This window comes from Vigna unguiculata, chromosome 7 (assembly GCF_037176805.1).
Source record: "Vigna unguiculata cultivar grain cowpea cultivar isolate G323 ecotype 2 chromosome 7, ASM3717680v1, whole genome shotgun sequence".
NCBI classification, from domain to species: domain Eukaryota; kingdom Viridiplantae; phylum Streptophyta; class Magnoliopsida; order Fabales; family Fabaceae; genus Vigna; species Vigna unguiculata.
This window is the reverse complement of record NC_140798.1, coordinates 62183-79774: the sequence shown is the minus strand read 5'-3', so window position 1 is coordinate 79774 and position 17592 is coordinate 62183. Positions and strand designations below refer to the sequence as shown.

The following is a 17592-nucleotide window of genomic DNA, read 5'->3' as shown; positions in this document are numbered from 1 at the left end:
CTTCATGCCAAATAACATTTTGGCAAAAATAAAGTTTAATTTGGGTTCACCAAGGTTTAAACCCCTTACCTTGCCAAGACCAAATCAATGTTCCACCATTCAACCACTTCATGTTTCGTGATGATTAATATAATTTTATGATTATATTATCACTCAACATGCTCTAGCATATTATTAAAAACAATAATAATTAAATGACACACAAATGGTATACATAAGACTTGAACCCAAGTCCTCTCACACAATCAAGTACTCTCAACCACTTGAGCTAGTACTTTTCCACGTCATAGTAATCCGCATTAAATGCCTTAAAGACTCCTACTACTCGCATTTATTAAATAATTATTTAATTAATTATTTAAATTTCTCGAGTCTTACACTTAGCATCACCTTCACATTGAACAACATCTCCTAAAACAGCAACACTCTCACATTGTCCTCCCTCCTCCCTTAACTCAGCATCACCTTCACCTTCACCTTCACACTCAACACCCTCTCCTAAACTAGCTGCAGCCCCCTCCTCTTGTGTGTCAGGTTCATCCATAAAATATTCCAACATTTCAATCACCTGGGGTTCAGACAATGTGAGTTCCACAAATAAATGAACCTGACCCTTTAGCCTCGCGATATTAACCATATGCATCGCACCAGTGTCATCACATAGAAGCTGCAATATGTCATCCAACACTAAAACACTTCCTATAGAGAACCACAATTGATTCTCTCCAACATACCCTAACCCTTTTATCACACTTAAAACAACATAGTAGCTCCAAATGTCTAGGTCGAAGGACAACGTAGTACTTTCCCCTTTGTACCGCAACTTCCCATCACTTAAGAATTTACCTCCATGGTGAAAAACCACCTCAAAATCCCCGTCCATGATGCAAACAAGTATAAAGATAGATACATAAACCTATTTATAACGCTGTCGTTGACGCGATCAAATTAGTACTACTAAATTATAGCAACGTCAATATTGCTAAGATAGTAGTCAATAAATAGAAAGGGTAAAGTAATCCAAAGTCATCTCCCAACGAACACGAAATTGATTTTTAACAAGTTAGTTCTTATAAAATATATACAAAACGGTTAGTCAAATAAAATAATAAAAATATGGGAGGATTAAGATAAAAAGATAAAATAAGATAGAAACAATAGTAAAGAAAATAGATTGATTCCATTGCTTTTTCAAAATAGATTCATCATCGGTTATCTAAATATTATTGCTCAATTAATTATTTTTGTAGATTTACAAATTAACCAATGTAAAGGCTCAATTAATTTGTTGGCGTTCTCACTTTTAACCAAAGTACAGTCTCAATTAAAAGTGAGAACTTTTAGATTATCCACAGTAAATTCAACCAAAGTACAGTCTCAATCAAATTTTACTATGCCTAATCATGTTTATTCTTTTATCTCCTCACTAAATAAAAAGCTTAATTAATCAAACTAAAGTCTCAATTAATTTTCGTTAAAGTAAATACCTTTAATCAAAGTAAAGTCTCAAATATTGGTAAAAACTCATTCAATCACATGAAAGTTTCTAAATAAAATCAAAGTAAAGTCTAAATTCAATTTAAAAACCCTTGAACTCATATGATCAACATGTATATAGATTTAAAATTATTACTTTTTAAGTGATTCAATGATAAAAGACATAGATGAATTAAAACCTCAACAATAATAAAAAGAACAAATAAATTATTTCATTCTAACTCAGAATCCATAATGAAATTACAATGGAATCAACCCAAGAAGTTTAGCACTTCATGAAACATAAAATAAAATAAAAGAAGAATAGAGAGAGAAAGGAAACGAAATTAGGCCCCCCTTAAGGGTTCCCGAACTCCGAATTCCCGAGCTTGTTCTTTTTGCTTCCCCCTTGTTCTCTTTATATAGGACTTGGACTGGACTTTTCGGTTGCTAAAATCTCTCAAATATCTTTTAAAATAAAGATAAAGCTAAATATTTAAAAATATTTGGAGAGATATAGACTATTTGACAAATATAGTTGGTTGATAATATCAATATCTAATATAATTAAATTAATTAATTAATCAAAAGTATATGATAAATTATCACCAATTAATATTTGTATTAATTTTCCAAATCAACCCTTTGCAATCTCCTCAAATTATCTTCTAAATAATCCAATATCTTTAAGATATATTTGTTTGTTGTGGATCTAAAAAGATTCAAAAAGATCTTGTCATATTTAAAAAGATTTGGTAGTTATTATCTTTTAATATTTTATGATATAGTTAAATAAGATAATTATTTAAAAATATTAAATAAAATATTTGAAGATATATTTTTCCCAAATTATGTTCTATCATAAAGATAAAGAAAATCGCAAGGTCCAATTTTTTTGTTGCTCTCTTCTTGGTTTAGCCAAACTTCTTCACTTTTTCAAGCTTTTCTTGCCGTCTTCAAAGAATGCTTGGCTAGGATTTTTGTGCTTTTGATAATTTCTTATTCTTGGATTTATCTTTAAGGTGTCATGAAACTTTAAGCAATTTATTTCCACACCTCCATGAGCTTAACTTAGCTGCCACTACACTAACACACTCAAAATATCCAAAGAACATTTATGCAACTAAAAAGCTATTTTTAACATGTTTTTGTATCTCATGCTCAATAAACCCAATTATAGGAAATCTCAATTAAATCAATCTTTAAGCACACAAATTCAATTAAATACCCAGAATTAAACATTAAATGAGGGCAAAAATATGTATTCATCACCTATATATTAATCAAATACCGACAAAAAAAAATATATTAAATACAAACCACACTGAAAGAGACACTTCAACACGACCTTAAACATGGGGGACCACATCGTAAAAGCATTTCCATATGGTGGGTCAACATAACCATATTTAAACACCTTCACCCCATAATCAATACTGTGGTTCCCCCAAAACACACAAGCCCCATGACCAATATTCTGCTTCCCCAAAATACAAACACCACAACACACAACGAACAAAACAAATGAACATATTATAGAGAGAAACTCACCTTTTCCCCCCTTCTATTTAAATGAACGCGCGATTTAGACCAACGACTACCACAATTGTATTTGGATTTGAACACCCTCCTCCCCCTTCTCTTCTCTTCTCTTATCTTCTCAAAGAACCCTAAATCGTTTCGTTTCCCCTAATCAGATTTTCGTCCCCTTCTATTCTGTCCAATCCCTAATTATATTATTCAACTAATATAATTTTTTCCAGCTCATTATTTCAACTAAAGCCACATCACTTAAAAACAACACATCAACATGCCTAGTCACTGTTCATTTAACCGTCACTGACATAGTTAACGATTATAGCTGAATTGTTGCTATTTTTCAAAATTAGGGATCAAATTGAGTCAAATAAAAAGAGGAAGACTTTTGGAATGATTTAACGTAATTGATTTCATGCATCTCTTTCACCGGCAACTATCCAATTACATTTATGTCTCTTCTACTATCAGTTTTGGGTATTCATAATGTGAACTAGATTATGCCAGAGAGAGAATTGATTATTGGTAGCCTAATAATTGATTTCAGATAATGAAAATGATTTTGTTTAGAGGAAGGGGATAATGGTATGATATATTTGAAAAAAAATTAATTTTAACATTTTACTCTTACTTAAGTAGCTTTATCCATGTTTTTCTTAAAATTTCAGATTGACGGATTTCAAGCTTTCTCTGCATTTTCTCGTTCCCATTTCCATGTACATCACGTGATCCAAACATAAATGTCATCCATAAATTTGTTTTCAGCAGCCAGGCAATGAGATGACAAACAATGAGAACTGTGAGAAGAATTTAAAACTGAAAACTGATTAAAATGACTCAACAGAAACTCCAATACTCAAACATCTTTAAACCCATTAAAAGACTTTAAAAGCAACTTCCTAAGACTTAAAACAACAAAGGAAAGATGTTAAAAGGTTTAAAACAGAAAAGAAAACTGACTCAAAATGAAAGCTGACATAAACCGAGAAAAAGAAGACTAGAAATCTAAACAACAACTCCTAATAGCTAAAAACTGTTAAAACTTTTTAAAAACTCTTAAACCAACTTGCTACAGCTAAAAAAAATTTAAAAGAAAGATGTTAGGAAGTTTGAAAAACAGAGAGAAATTGTGAAGGGGAGCAAAAATAGCTCAAAGCCAGAAAACTAGCTGAAAACAACAACTCTAATAGCTAAAAACTGTTAGAACTACCTAAAGACTTTCAAAAACACTTTTCTACAACTCAAAACAACTTAGGAAAGCTAAGGAAACATGTAAGAAAGCTTAAACAGTAAAAAAAATCAAAACAGATTAAACGGTTAGTGAAACTAAAAAATTCAGCACAAAGGAATAATATAGAGCTAGGAAACCTGATTAGTCCATTCAAAATTCAAAACACGGAATTAAACTACTAATATATACTATTAACATGATCAAAACAGAAAAAAGAGAACTAGTAAACTGATGAAAAAGCAATTCAAACTGAAACAGTAAAACTGGAACAAAATCAGAGAATTTTTTTTGACTCAAATTCCTTAAAAGATCAAACTAATTACTATCAGCTAGGAATTTCAAAAATTTAAGAGCCTTTCCCCCCACATTTAAATGACACCTTGTCCTCAAGGTGCAAGGGGATCAAAATAGCAAAGAAAAATAGAAAAAGAAAAGAAAATTCACTGTCAGAAAAAATTTCTAAAACAGAATGTAAAAACTCCTCTTTTTGGTGTTTCTTCTAGGCCTCTATCACTGGTTCTGATTTTCCCTAGCGCTAATCACGGGCTGGGTTGTGATGGTTCTAGATTTCTTATGCATCAACTCATTCATGGAGGTAGCCAACTGCCCTATTTGAGTTTTCAAGTCTTGAACACAACTTCAATTGTAGGGTCAGTTCTGTACTACTGCTATGGCACAAAATTTTGTGGCCTCATCTATTGTGATTGCCTTGAATTGGGTGCTATGCTTGGCCTTGCTTGTTGTGGAATCATCCTTTGTTGATTATTCTAGAAAAACTGCTGCCTTTGCTTAGAATAAAAAAGCTCCCTAAGAATTCTTTCACGCCGTTGAACCATACTCACAGTTTCCCCAAACTTGAGTTCAAAGTTAGCAGCAATGTGATCAAACTGTTCTTTCTTAGCTTGATGTTTCATTTTCTGGTTTGGGTCACATCTAAAATCATGAACCGACCCAACAAAATGGACAAACCTGAAGACTTAGTCGTGTTTGATGACCCAGACAGGCCTGACGACCCGAACAGGCTTAACCATCCCGATAAGCTCGACGATCTAGACAGGCTTGACGACACAAACGAGCTTGATGATCCGGACGGGCCAACGACCCAAACAAACATGACGATTTAGATGATCCAGACGACGCCAATGACCCGAATAGTGCCGACAAGCCGGATGGCCCGTTGAGTTGGACATACACAATGAAACAGACACAGAACTGAAAGCCTGGCCAAATTCAAACACAACAGGTATATGGTGGAGAGTGGCCATGGAGGCATGGTAAGTACCATGATTTTGTTTACAACCACACATGAAAACAATTACATTTATCAGTTAAACAACGATATCAATAAAAAAATTTCACCAACAAATAGATAAACTAAACAAATTCAAAATATCAAACAAGCTGAGTCCAGTAAAAAAACATTGGAGCTTAGGTTATTTATTTAAAAGAGGCTCCAATCACCCAACAAAGGTGAAGGCAGATCAGGGTATTTATGGGTATTCACTTCCTTTTACAGCCCCATGGCAGCAAGAATATTCCTTATTTTCTTCTGCATTAATTTATTTCAACTTTATTCTCCCAGAATTTATGTTTCATAGTTGCATGTGTATCTGTGTACTTGGGGAACACACCCTAAAAGTCTAGGCTATTAAGGAGAGAGAACCATTCACTTCAATACATAATCGAACATCCATAGTTCTTTATGACACACCAACAACTGGCTTTGATACCAATTCATAAGTACTAAAACACTTGGAAATTCAACCTCAAAAGTTAGCCATTAAGCGGGCAAGAACAAAGCACTTAAATACTCCACCAAAGATTCCATGTTACTCAATGTGTGACTTAAGCACACCACAATAACCAAGTTCCTATCGCTGCGTAACCTCCAAAAATTGTATATATATTTTTAAATCTCTAAGTAATATACCTACCTAAAAACTATAGAAATGAACTCCCTACTTTTTAATATTGTTATTCCTAAATTGCTTTACAAGATTCTTATGTAATTTATCATCCTTCAGATAGTCTGACAGATGAATCTTCTTAAAGAAACCTGATATAATCCAAAAGGTTGAAAGACAGATTGTACATGAATGTAAACAAGGTGGAAATAAATTCTTTGACAAGACTTCTTTTCAGCTTACATGACAGGCTTTCAGCATCATCATCAATCTCTGCGCTAGCAGGCTTTTTGTCTTTTCTACTAAATACCACTTTTCCATAATTATTAATTAAATCTTCATACATGTCATCTGTGTCTTCATTTACATCCTGCAAAGTACACAAGTTTTGTTACTTACGTCCCCTTAATGATGATCATCAACTGCAATTAACATGACAAAGTTTACAAAAGTATCTAAATTTCCTTAGAAAGGGTGTCAGTTGAAATTTGATGTTATAAATCCATGCAGCATACAAACAAATAAAATGTGAAAGAGTCCTATAAAAGACAATTGACCTATATTCTCAATATTAGCAGTTAACATCCAAGTGAGTTCATAAGGTACACTGTTTTCAAGACTAGAATATATAGCGATGAATAACAAGGGGATTGGAAAAAGAAATGTGGCGAAGATGACAAGGTTCACTTGTTGTCATGATTGTTAGAATTATTACCTATACCTATTGTATCATTAACCCTATGTGTACGAGATTGAGTGTGGGAAACTACCTACTGCCATATCTACTGTTGCATGTAATCATGCCTAGTATCTTAGAGTAGTCTTTTCATATCTTTTCATATGTACGTGCTTGCTTCATTATAAATAGGAGAGGAAGAGAGTGGTACTGCAGTCCACTACTCATATTTTAAAGTCTCAGTCTCAAGTTGGTATCAGAGCGGGTCGATCCCGCTCTGGTTTCCGTCTGGTCTGTCCATTGGCACTTGTTGCCATCGTCCGCGGCTGTCCGCCGCCATTCGTCACTGTTAATCACCGTCTGCAGCTGTTCACTGCCATAAAACACTATCCAAAGCTACCCACTATCACTGTTCACAAAACCGTCGCTGTCTGCCACTGTTCCGCCGCAGTCCGCCACTGTTCGCCGCCGGCCGCCGTCTCCGGCCACCTCAGTTTTCGTCGGCGACCACTGGATCTGGAGCGCCTCTCCGAGCGACAGCCAACCCCACCGGTGCCGGAACCAGCCTCCCGTCGACGCGCCGCCACGCGCCGCTTCTCTCTCTGCTGCGAACAGGCGCGTGCAGCCCACGCGCCGCCTTCTGCTGCTCGGAACCTCACGGCGCCACCTCCGTAGCTCTCGCCGGAGTCTTCTGTTGCTGTTCCAACCCTCAAAACTCCGATTCAGTGAGGTCCAGACGTCACCCTTGCGGACATCTCCCTCGGTCGTTTAAAAATCTCCACTGTTTTTTTGCGTTTCTGTGTTTCTGCTCTCTGTTTTTTTTGTTCCCTTGATCAGAAATGGCCTCTGGAAGTGTTATTTCATTCTCTGGAAGTCCTTCCATTACTTCCGAGAAGCTAGATGGACAAAATTACCTCTCTTGGTCCGCTGCTGTCGAGATGTGGTTCCTTGGTCAAGGACATCATGACCACCTTGAGAAAGACGGAAGCCATGTGCCTCGAGAAAAAGCCGAACAGTGGAAGCAAGCAGATTTTCAATTGTGTGCCTTGTTGTGGCAATCCGTGGAACCGAGACTATTAATGTCTCTTAGGGCATTCAAAACATGTCACTCGTTTTGGAAGAGGACTCAGAATATCTATGCCAACGATATCCAACGCTTATATGATTCGGCGGACAAGTTGGCATCTCTGAAAATGACCAATCATGACATGATCTCCTTCATGAATGAAGCACAATCAGCCGTGGAAGACCTGCGGATGTTTCTCGAAGTCGACGCTTCAGATGAAATGAAGAAGAAGCTGGACAAATACTATATGGTGATGATTCTTCGCGCCATTCATCCAGACTTCAATCACATTAGAGATCAACTGTTGACCTCTCATGAGGTCCCTTCCATGGACACCCTGATCCAGCGTATGATTCGTGTCCCGAAAGTCCCAACACTTGAAATTCAAGAATCTCATGCTCGAGTAGATTCATCTGTTATGGCCGCTACTCGAGGAAGAGGAGGACGTGGACCTAGAGGAGGTGGACGTGGAGGTCGTGGACGTCCTCAATGCATGTATTGCAAGAGGATGGGTCACACTCAAGAAAACTGTTACTCCTTACATGGATTTCCTGCCAAAATAGCCAATGTCTCCCAGGCAGAGACTACTGACTCCAAGTTCACTGAGGACGAGTATCAAGAGTACCTACGCCTCAAATCCAACAGCTTGGCACAGTCATCTCAAGCTCCAAGTACATCAACTGTTTGTATCTCCCAATCCATGGAAGGTCACAATTCATGGGTAATTGACTCTGGTGCTTCTGATCACATTTCTGGTAATACCTCCTTGTTCTCAACCATTTCATTCCAAGAAAAATCTCACTTTATAACCCTCGCAAATGGTTCTAAAACATCCTCAAAGGGAGTCGGTCAAGCCATCTTATCTCCATCCTTAAATCTAAAATCTGTCCTTTTTGTCCCTAATTGTCCTTTCAATTTAATTTCCTTAAGTCAGTTAACCAAAACATTGAATTGCTCTGTAACCTTCGATGACAAATCTTTTGTTATACAGGAGCGTGGCTCGGGGAGACGGATTGGAGAAGGATATGAAGCGGGCGGATTATACCATTTTGGATCTCGTCCACGTGTGTCATGTGTTGCAGCCCCCAATCCTAAAATGTTACATGATCGGCTTGGTCACCCTCACCTGTCCAAGTTAAAGAAAATGTTTCCTGAACTTAGTCGTCTCCAGACTTTAGAATGTGAGTCATGTCAACTAGGAAAACATGTTAGATCTACCTTTCCTAAAAGATCTCAATCAAAGTGTACTTCTAGTTTTTCTGTCATCCATTCCGATATCTGGGGACCTAGTCGTGTCTCATCTTTTGGCTTTAGGTATTTTGTTACTTTCATTGATGAATATTCGAGATGTACTTGGGTTTATCTTATGAAAGATCGTTCTGAATTATTATCCCTCTTCACATCCTTTTTGAATGAAATCAAAAATCAATTTGGTCAAGTAATTAAAATCTTGAGAAGTGACAATGCCAAAGAGTATTTTTCGTCTGCTCTTTCTAATGTTTTGAGTTCCCATGGTATCCTGCACCAGTCTACTTGTCCTCATACGCCACAACAAAATGGTATAGCAGAAAGGAAAAATCGACACTTAGTTGAAACTGCTCGTACCCTTTTGCTTAGTGCCAACGTTCCTGTCCATCACTGGGGAGATGCCATCTTAACTGCAGGTTTTCTTATTAATCGGATGCCATCTTCCTCTCTCAATCATAAGGTCCCTTTCTCCATTCTGTTTCCAGACAATCCTCTCTTTCACACTTCTCCTAGAGTTTTTGGTTGTGTATATTTTGTTCATGACATGTCTCCCGGGTTAGACAAGCTTTCTGCTCGCTCTCTCAAATGTGTTTTCTTGGGCTATTCACGACTTCAAAAAGGGTATCGATGTTACTCTCCTGAAACCAAGAAATATTACATGTCTGCCAATGTTACATTTTTTGAACAGACCCCTTACTTCTCTCCATCTGTTCAAGATGTCCATGTCATCCAGCAGGTCCTTCCTATTCCCGTGGTTGAGTACAATATTTCCAATGTGCCTGTCCCTCCAAGTCTCGACCAAAGTCCTCCTGAGCCATCATCTCCACCTATTGACTCTCTCCAACACAGGACGCCGACGAATAGTCCAGTTGTTCAAGAACATGGTGAATCCCCTACTTCAGATTCTTCTCCCTCGTCTCTTGATCCCACGACTCCTGGTGAAGGTGATTTAGGTTGGCCCATTGCTCTCAGAAAAGGTACTCGTTCCTCTCGAAATCCACATCCCATTTATAATTTTCTTAGCTATCACCGATTATCGCCTTCCTATTGTTCACTTTTATCCTCAGTGTCTTCTGTTGTTATTCCCAAAAATGTGAATGAAGCACTTGATCATCCTGGATGGCGACAAGCCATGATTGCAGAGATGCAGGCTCTTGAAAGCAATCATACTTGGGAGCTCGTGCCCCTCCCTTTGGGTAAGAAGGCTGTTGGTTGTCGATGGGTGTATGCAATTAAAGTTGGCCCTGATGGTCAGGTTGATCGACTCAAAGCCCGATTGGTTGCAAAAGGGTACACTCAGGTTTATGGCCTTGACTATTGTGACACCTTCTCTCCCGTGGCCAAGATGACTACTATTCGCCTCTTCTTTGCAATGGCAGCCATTCGTCACTGGCCTCTTCATCAGTTGGATATCAAAAATGCCTTTCTTCATGGTGATCTTGAGGAGGAAGTTTACATGGAGCAACCTCCTGGGTTTGTTGCTCAGGGGGAGTCTGGTATGGTATGCAAATTGCATCGATCTTTATATGGCCTCAAACAATCACCACGAGCTTGGTTTGGAAAATTCAACTCCATTGTTCAGAAATTTGGGTTAAGACGCAGTGAGGCAGATCACTCAGTCTTTTACAAACATACCTCTCCTGGGAAATGTGTCTACCTAATAGTATATGTTGATGATATTGTTATTACAGGAAATGATACTACTGGAATATCTCAACTGAAGGAACACTTGTGTAAACATTTTCAAACCAAGGATCTCGGAAGCCTCAAATACTTCTTGGGCATTGAAGTAGCTCAGTCAAAAGATGGAGTTGTAATCTCTCAAAGGAAATATGCTCTTGATATATTACAAGAAACAGGTATGACTGACTGCAGACCAGTAGAGAGTCCTATGGACCCGAATCAGAAGTTAACAACAGTAGAAGGCGAATCATTCTCCGATCCAGAGAGATATAGGAGGCTCGTTGGAAAGTTAATTTATCTCACTATTACGAGGCCTGATCTATCTTTCGCAGTTGGAATTGTTAGCCAGTTTATGCAGACTCCATGTCTTGGACATTGGAATGCCATCATCCGTATTTTAAGGTACCTCAAGAAGGCTCCAGGACAAGGTTTGCTATATGAAGATAAAGGAAATGTTCAAATCTCTGGGTACTGTGATGCTGATTGGGCAGGCTCTCCTATTGACAGACGCTCTACTACGGGATATTGTGTCCTCCTTGGAGGAAATGTTATCTCTTGGAAAAGTAAGAAGCAAAATGTAGTGGCTCGATCCACCGCTGAAGCTGAATATCGGGCAATGGCGTCTCTCACGTGTGAACTCATATGGGTAAAGCAATTTCTTCGAGAGCTTAACTTCTGTGAAATTCAGACCATGAAGATGTATTGTGACAACCAGGCTGCTCTCCACATTGCATCAAATCCAGTGTTTCATGAGAGAACTAAACACATAGAAATTGACTGCCACTTTGTTCGAGAAAAATTGATGACCAAGGAAATTTGTACTGAGTTCGTTGGGTCAAATGACCAACTTGCAGATGTGTTGACCAAGTCATTAAGGGGACCTCAGGTTGAGTTCATTTGTTCCAAGCTTGGTTCATACAATTTGTATGCTCCAGCTTGAGGGGGAGTGTTAGAATTATTACCTATACCTATTGTATCATTAACCCTATGTGTAGGGGGTTGAGTGTGGGAAACTACCTACTGCCATATCTACTGTTGCATGTAATCATGCCTAGTATCTTAGAGTAGTCTTTTCATATCTTTTCATATGTACGTGCTTGCTTCATTATAAATAGGAGAGGAAGAGAGTGGTACTGCAGTCCACTACTCATATTTTAAAGTCTCAGTCTCAAGTATGATGATAAAGGACATGAAAACTAATACTCTTTTTTTTTTCACCAAAATCAGGGTGAAATAGGTGAATTAAATTTGTATAATTGAAAGCAAGCAATTGCATGCTGTACCGTCCAGGGAATGGCCGACCTCAACATGCTCATTTGGATTCTGACTCGATCAATATTTATCATAAAACAACGAATTTCAGTCACAGGCCGAGGTGATGAGCATTTGGGCCGAGGTGGTCGAGGTGACGAGCATTTGGGCCGAGGTGACGAGCATTTGGGCCGAGGTGACGAGCATTTGGACCGAGGTCACTGAGGTGAGTAGCATTTGGGCCGAGGTGGCCGAGGTGACAAGCAAATATCCCTGGATTTTAGGAATAACCACCCCCCATGCGAGATTTCAGGAGATAATAGTGGAGAAGTGGGTAGGTTGGTTAGCTAAAGATCTGGCAGTAAGATAGCCGTTTGAAGACTGAAAGACCCTATATATATATGAGGGACGGGTGAAAGAGGGGGGTTCTTTGATGGCAGAGTTGATTCCCAGTTCTGGTTCGGTCCCTAATTCCAGACCGGAACACATGCCTAAGTCAACATTTTATAAAAGTAAGCTTTCAAATTTTCAATTCGTCACCTTCTGGAAGACAAAACTTTGTTGTTCCTTAGGTAGTTATAATGTTTTCCAACCAGAATTGGAGTTTCAAATCAATAATTGTCATAATAAAGGTTGGTAATCAATATATGTTAATAAGGTAAAACTCCAAATATAAACAAAAGGATACTTGTATTGTATCTGTGAAAATAATAGGATAATACACAATTGGAGGGTCTTGATAGATCCTCTCATAACCTTCTATTTATAATGATAAAAACTAATACAATGGAAGATGAAAGATCAAAAGACTACCCTAAATACCTAGGTACAACTCATAGAGTGCACTAGACTTATAAATACAGCTGGAAGTAGTTCCCAACACACAACTCCCTATTTTAGACTTAATAATTACTCTAATATAAATTTAATAATTATTTCAACACTTCCCCTCAAGCTGGAGCATACATATTGTATGTCCCAAGCTTGGAATAGATAAACTCAATCCAAGTTCTTCTGTCAGCACATTTGCAAGCTGATTTGATCTGACAAACATAGTACAAACTTCTTTGACAACTTTTTTTCTTGGATGAGACAATAGATGTGGGAACCTTGACACAGCCAACAACTACAGGAATTGGATGACTGATTATAATGGACTTCAAGAGTGTGCTATCAAAACCAAAAGAACAATTAAGTCCACAGAACTCCACTGGTAGAGACGATTTGAGCACAAACTGCAAAGTAGACATCTTGCTTCCCAAAATATTTGGAGATGTTTCTGTGACAAAGAAGGTTACTGCAATATGACAATGGCCAGCGAACATCAATCTGGGCTGGCAGCAAACATCGATCTTGGGCTGGCAGCAATCAGTGGCAAGCAGCGACAGACTGCGGCGGACAAGATTACCATCAACAAATGGCAGCCAACAGTGGCGGACAACGACAAACTGCGGCCAGACAATATTACCATCAACAATGGATGGTGGCTAGCAGTGGCTGACAGCGACAACCTGCGACAAACTAGATTGCCATCAGAACAGATGGTGGCCAACAGTGGCTGATTGCGACAAACTCAGCAGACCCAACAATGGCTGATTGCTACACATTGCAGCAGACTATAAAATTACCATCGAGCGTGGACAATGGCAAATAAACAATACATGTATTGAACGGCGTGGCTGGCAAGACAAACAGTATATGCATAGCAGCAGAAGCAAGTTCGTGGCTGGCAAGGCAGACAGTATATGCATAGCAGTAGAAGCAAGTTCGTGAAGACATAATGACCATAAACAGACTCCCCCTCACGCCGTGAGCAACCTCCAACCGTTAACTTTGGTAACAGTGACGAAATGCTAAACAGTACAAGAAAACCAAAAAACCTAGCGGGACTTTCATAAGGGTGGCTTCTGGACTTCACCGAAATGAACTTTTGAAGGTCAGAACCGACAAAGGAGGCTCTGGCGAACATTATGGAGGTGGCACCGTGACATTCCAAGCAGCAGAAGGCGGCGCGTGGACTGCACGCGCCTGTTCGCAGCGGAGAAGACGTGGCGCGTGGTGGCGCGTGGAGGGGTGTTGGGTTCCGGCATCGGTGAGGGTGGCTGTCGCTCGGAGAGGCGCTCCAGATCCAGTGGTCGCCGGCGAAAACTGAGGTGGCCGGAGACGGCGGCCGACGGCGAACAATGGAGGACGACGGCGGAACAATGGCAGAACAGTGGCAGACAACGACGATTTAGAGAACAGTTGCAGCGGGTAGCTTTGGATAGTGTTTTATGGCAGTGGACAGCCGCAGACAATGATGAATAGTGGCGGATGGCGGCGGACAGCCGCAGCGGCAACAAGTGCGGTGGACAGACCAGACGAAAACTAGAGCAGGATCACATTGAGATACTTCAGACATGAGTCTTTGAAAGACTTGACTCCGCCAGCCATTGGCCGCCGGCGAGCAACACAAACACAACGAAACTTAAACCACCTGCTCTGATACCATGTGAAAATAATAGGATAATACACAATTGGAGGGTCTTGATAGATCCTCTCATAACCTTCTATTTATAATGATAAAAACTAATACAATGGAAGATGAAAGATCAAAAGACTACCCTAAATACCTAGGTACAACTCATAGAGTGCACTAGACTTATAAATACAGCTGGAAGTAGTTCCCAACACACAACTCCCTATTTTAGACTTAATAATTACTCTAATATAAATTTAATAATTATTTCAACAGTATCTAAGTCTTTTCTCCCTTGGAACCCAAAATTCAAACTCAACCCAGAAGATTTATGAAGTGTTAAATGTTATCCAAACTGTAACTGGACTTTAAAATGATATTATGCAGCTATATTAAATTAACCAACAATTTAAAAAAAAAAACCGAAAATTGCAAGGAACAAGATTATATTTTACCGAGAAAAAGCTGTCTTTGGCTTTTTTACCGAATGCGAAGCTTGAAAGTGAGTTTTGCTTCTTGGACTTGAAACCATTGATGGAGTGTTGCTGTAAATAAAGCTCCTTTATGCACCAATGGCTGAAAACCTTTCTGGGTCTGGGAGAACACTTGGCTTTGAGCCCAATTCGCCGGAAAAAATCACCGTCAGTACGGTGCCAGCACCGGCGAGAGACAGAACAGTGGATGATGGTAACATCTATGAATAAGCCAATAGTCACAGTTTAACATGTGTCTACCATGAAACTACATATACAATTACCTTAATTCTTTTTTAATTAGAAAGATGTCCAAAACATGATTAATCACTTAGAATCAATTAACAATCAGTCAAACTGATTAAGACAAACTTCATATCATAAACTTAACCAAGTGACCCTAGCTATAGTATATTATTAAAATCCAGATACTATCTAATGTATCAAGTATGAACAAAGGTCAAAACAGAAGTTTTTAACAACTAAGTGATTTCTCTCAATCTCAATTATAAAATAAAAAACCTAATGACACAAAATGTTAAAAGTAAAAGTTGGTACATATTCATATTATGAAAAGTGAAAAATATCATATATTCAATTACATTAATGTTACGGGTGACTTCCTTTCCTATTTCTTTACGAATAATATACCTTTCTATGGTTCTAAATTTAACTTCATTAGGTTTTCAATTCCTTTAAAGAATTGTTAATTTTAACCCTCATAAATTTTAAATAAGATGTCCCATTTAATGCTAATATTTCCACGTAACCAAAACTATCTCTTAAAAAATATGAATAACAAACAAAAAATATAAAATTAGAACTACATTAAATAATATCTATTGTAGTAAAAACAAATTTTAATCTTTAAATCAATAATAAATGCAATAAACATGTGTAATCTAAGTGTATAATCTAAGTGTTGTTTGATATTTGCTTAGAACCATAAGTTTAAGAAAGACTAAGGATGAATTACCTCCAGTTTTTGCTGAGAAGACCCAAAACAATCAATTTAAGCCGCAATCCTTAATTGAAGTAAGAACCACTTGCAGAATAATCCTCGGATTGAAACTTGGGGTTAGGCCTAGACACAAGGTAAGATGGGGCTATTGTTTGATATAAAGGTAAACAAAGGGAGGAGAAACATTTCATTCCAAATTTTATTTCCACAAAACAGAGTATGTTGACATAAAGGCTAGCAACATACCATTCAAGCATTATCAGAGAGAAATAACAAAGAATACAATAACTTTAAAGCTAAAAGACATATAAGCATGGATACTTAAAGCTGCATACAAGACAAACCACGTGATTCTCTTTTAGTAAATCATAAATCTGCACACAGAAATTAGAGTTTCATAATATGGCTCACATCGTATTGTGCTAAAAAATTTCTCAATAATTAAAATGCTTACACCATAGCTCTTTCACAAAGTAGGCAACTAAGACAGATCATGTTATCATGTTATCAAAAGACTGTTCTTTTCATTTCACTCAAAAGTAAAGTACATTCTTTTCTCTTGGCAACATTTATATGCAAATTACTGATGCTTGGCTCCAAGACTTTCAAATTGATTAGGCATGAGCAACTCTAGCATATTACAACTTCAATCATTTAAAAACTCAATAAACATAAAAAAGAAATAATATTAAAAGGTAACAAAGCTCTCGTTGAAGTTATTTTAGTGTAATGTTGTCTTCATTTTTTACTAGTAATGTCTGCAATACTACAATTACTCATTACACAAATCACAGAATAACCACCAAACAAATCACTTATACAAACAATGAACCCCATTTCACTCCCTATCTCTAGATCTCTTTCACTCTTTATCTTCACCCAAAACCCTTCTCCAAAATTTTTCAATGTACTCTGTAATTCTTGACTGTTTTATTTGTAAACAAATCCATCACATCAGTATCCATAACCCTCTTTCTATAGCCTAAATACTCACATAATCACATATATATATATATAGGAAAGACCTAAACCAATAAACACACAATAAAGGTGCAATTACAACTTCACTGGAAAACCATATCATATCACTGAAAATCTCAGAACCCAAACCAATACCAATCCCAAACACAAAAATGTATCAAAATAAACAAATGTCTACAATTTTATAATGAACGACGATAAAAATCTCACAGGACAATCACAACACCGTCTTTGACCTTCACAGGGGAAGCATTAGCGCCACCACGTGCTCGACCTCCTCGGCAGCGGGTTTGAGCTTCTCAAATTTCTAGTTGAAGATTCGTGCTTCACGCACGAACTTGATTTCGAAGGACTGAATTTGAGACCTATTAAAGTGGCGACTGGCAGCTTAGGGCTCAGGTACCGCACAGCAGTAGTTGGCGAGGGCGAGCGGCGGCTCTTGCCGTCGGAGGCCCAGTTCGCGAGCTTTGGTAGTTGACGCTGATGGTCGTGGTGGATGAGGTTTTAGGAGGCTGAGGCGTGGCGGCTTGCGGAGGAGGAGCGACAAGAGATAGAAATCGTAGAAGGGGAGTGTTTTGTGAGGGTTTGGTTCCGGTGAGGTTTTTCGTGAATGAGCGAGGAGGTGTTATCTTTTTTTTCGTGTGTTGT

At 38.2% G+C, this 17592-nt stretch overlaps 1 long non-coding RNA gene across 2 annotated transcripts; it reads right to left on the bottom strand.

The window, feature by feature from the left end:
• Nucleotides 1-6023: 6023 nt before the first annotated feature.
• LOC114193928 (uncharacterized) lies at nt 6024-17545 on the bottom strand. 2 transcript variants are annotated; one of them, XR_014996479.1, is made up of 4 exons: nt 17155-17545; nt 15979-16086; nt 14985-15223; nt 6024-6517 (listed from the first exon to the last, which is right to left on the bottom strand). It is a non-coding gene; the product is annotated as an uncharacterized LOC114193928 (long non-coding RNA). The 2 variants fall into 2 exon arrangements; XR_014996478.1 differs by having other exon boundaries at nt 15979-17545.
• Nucleotides 17546-17592: the final 47 nt, after the last annotated feature.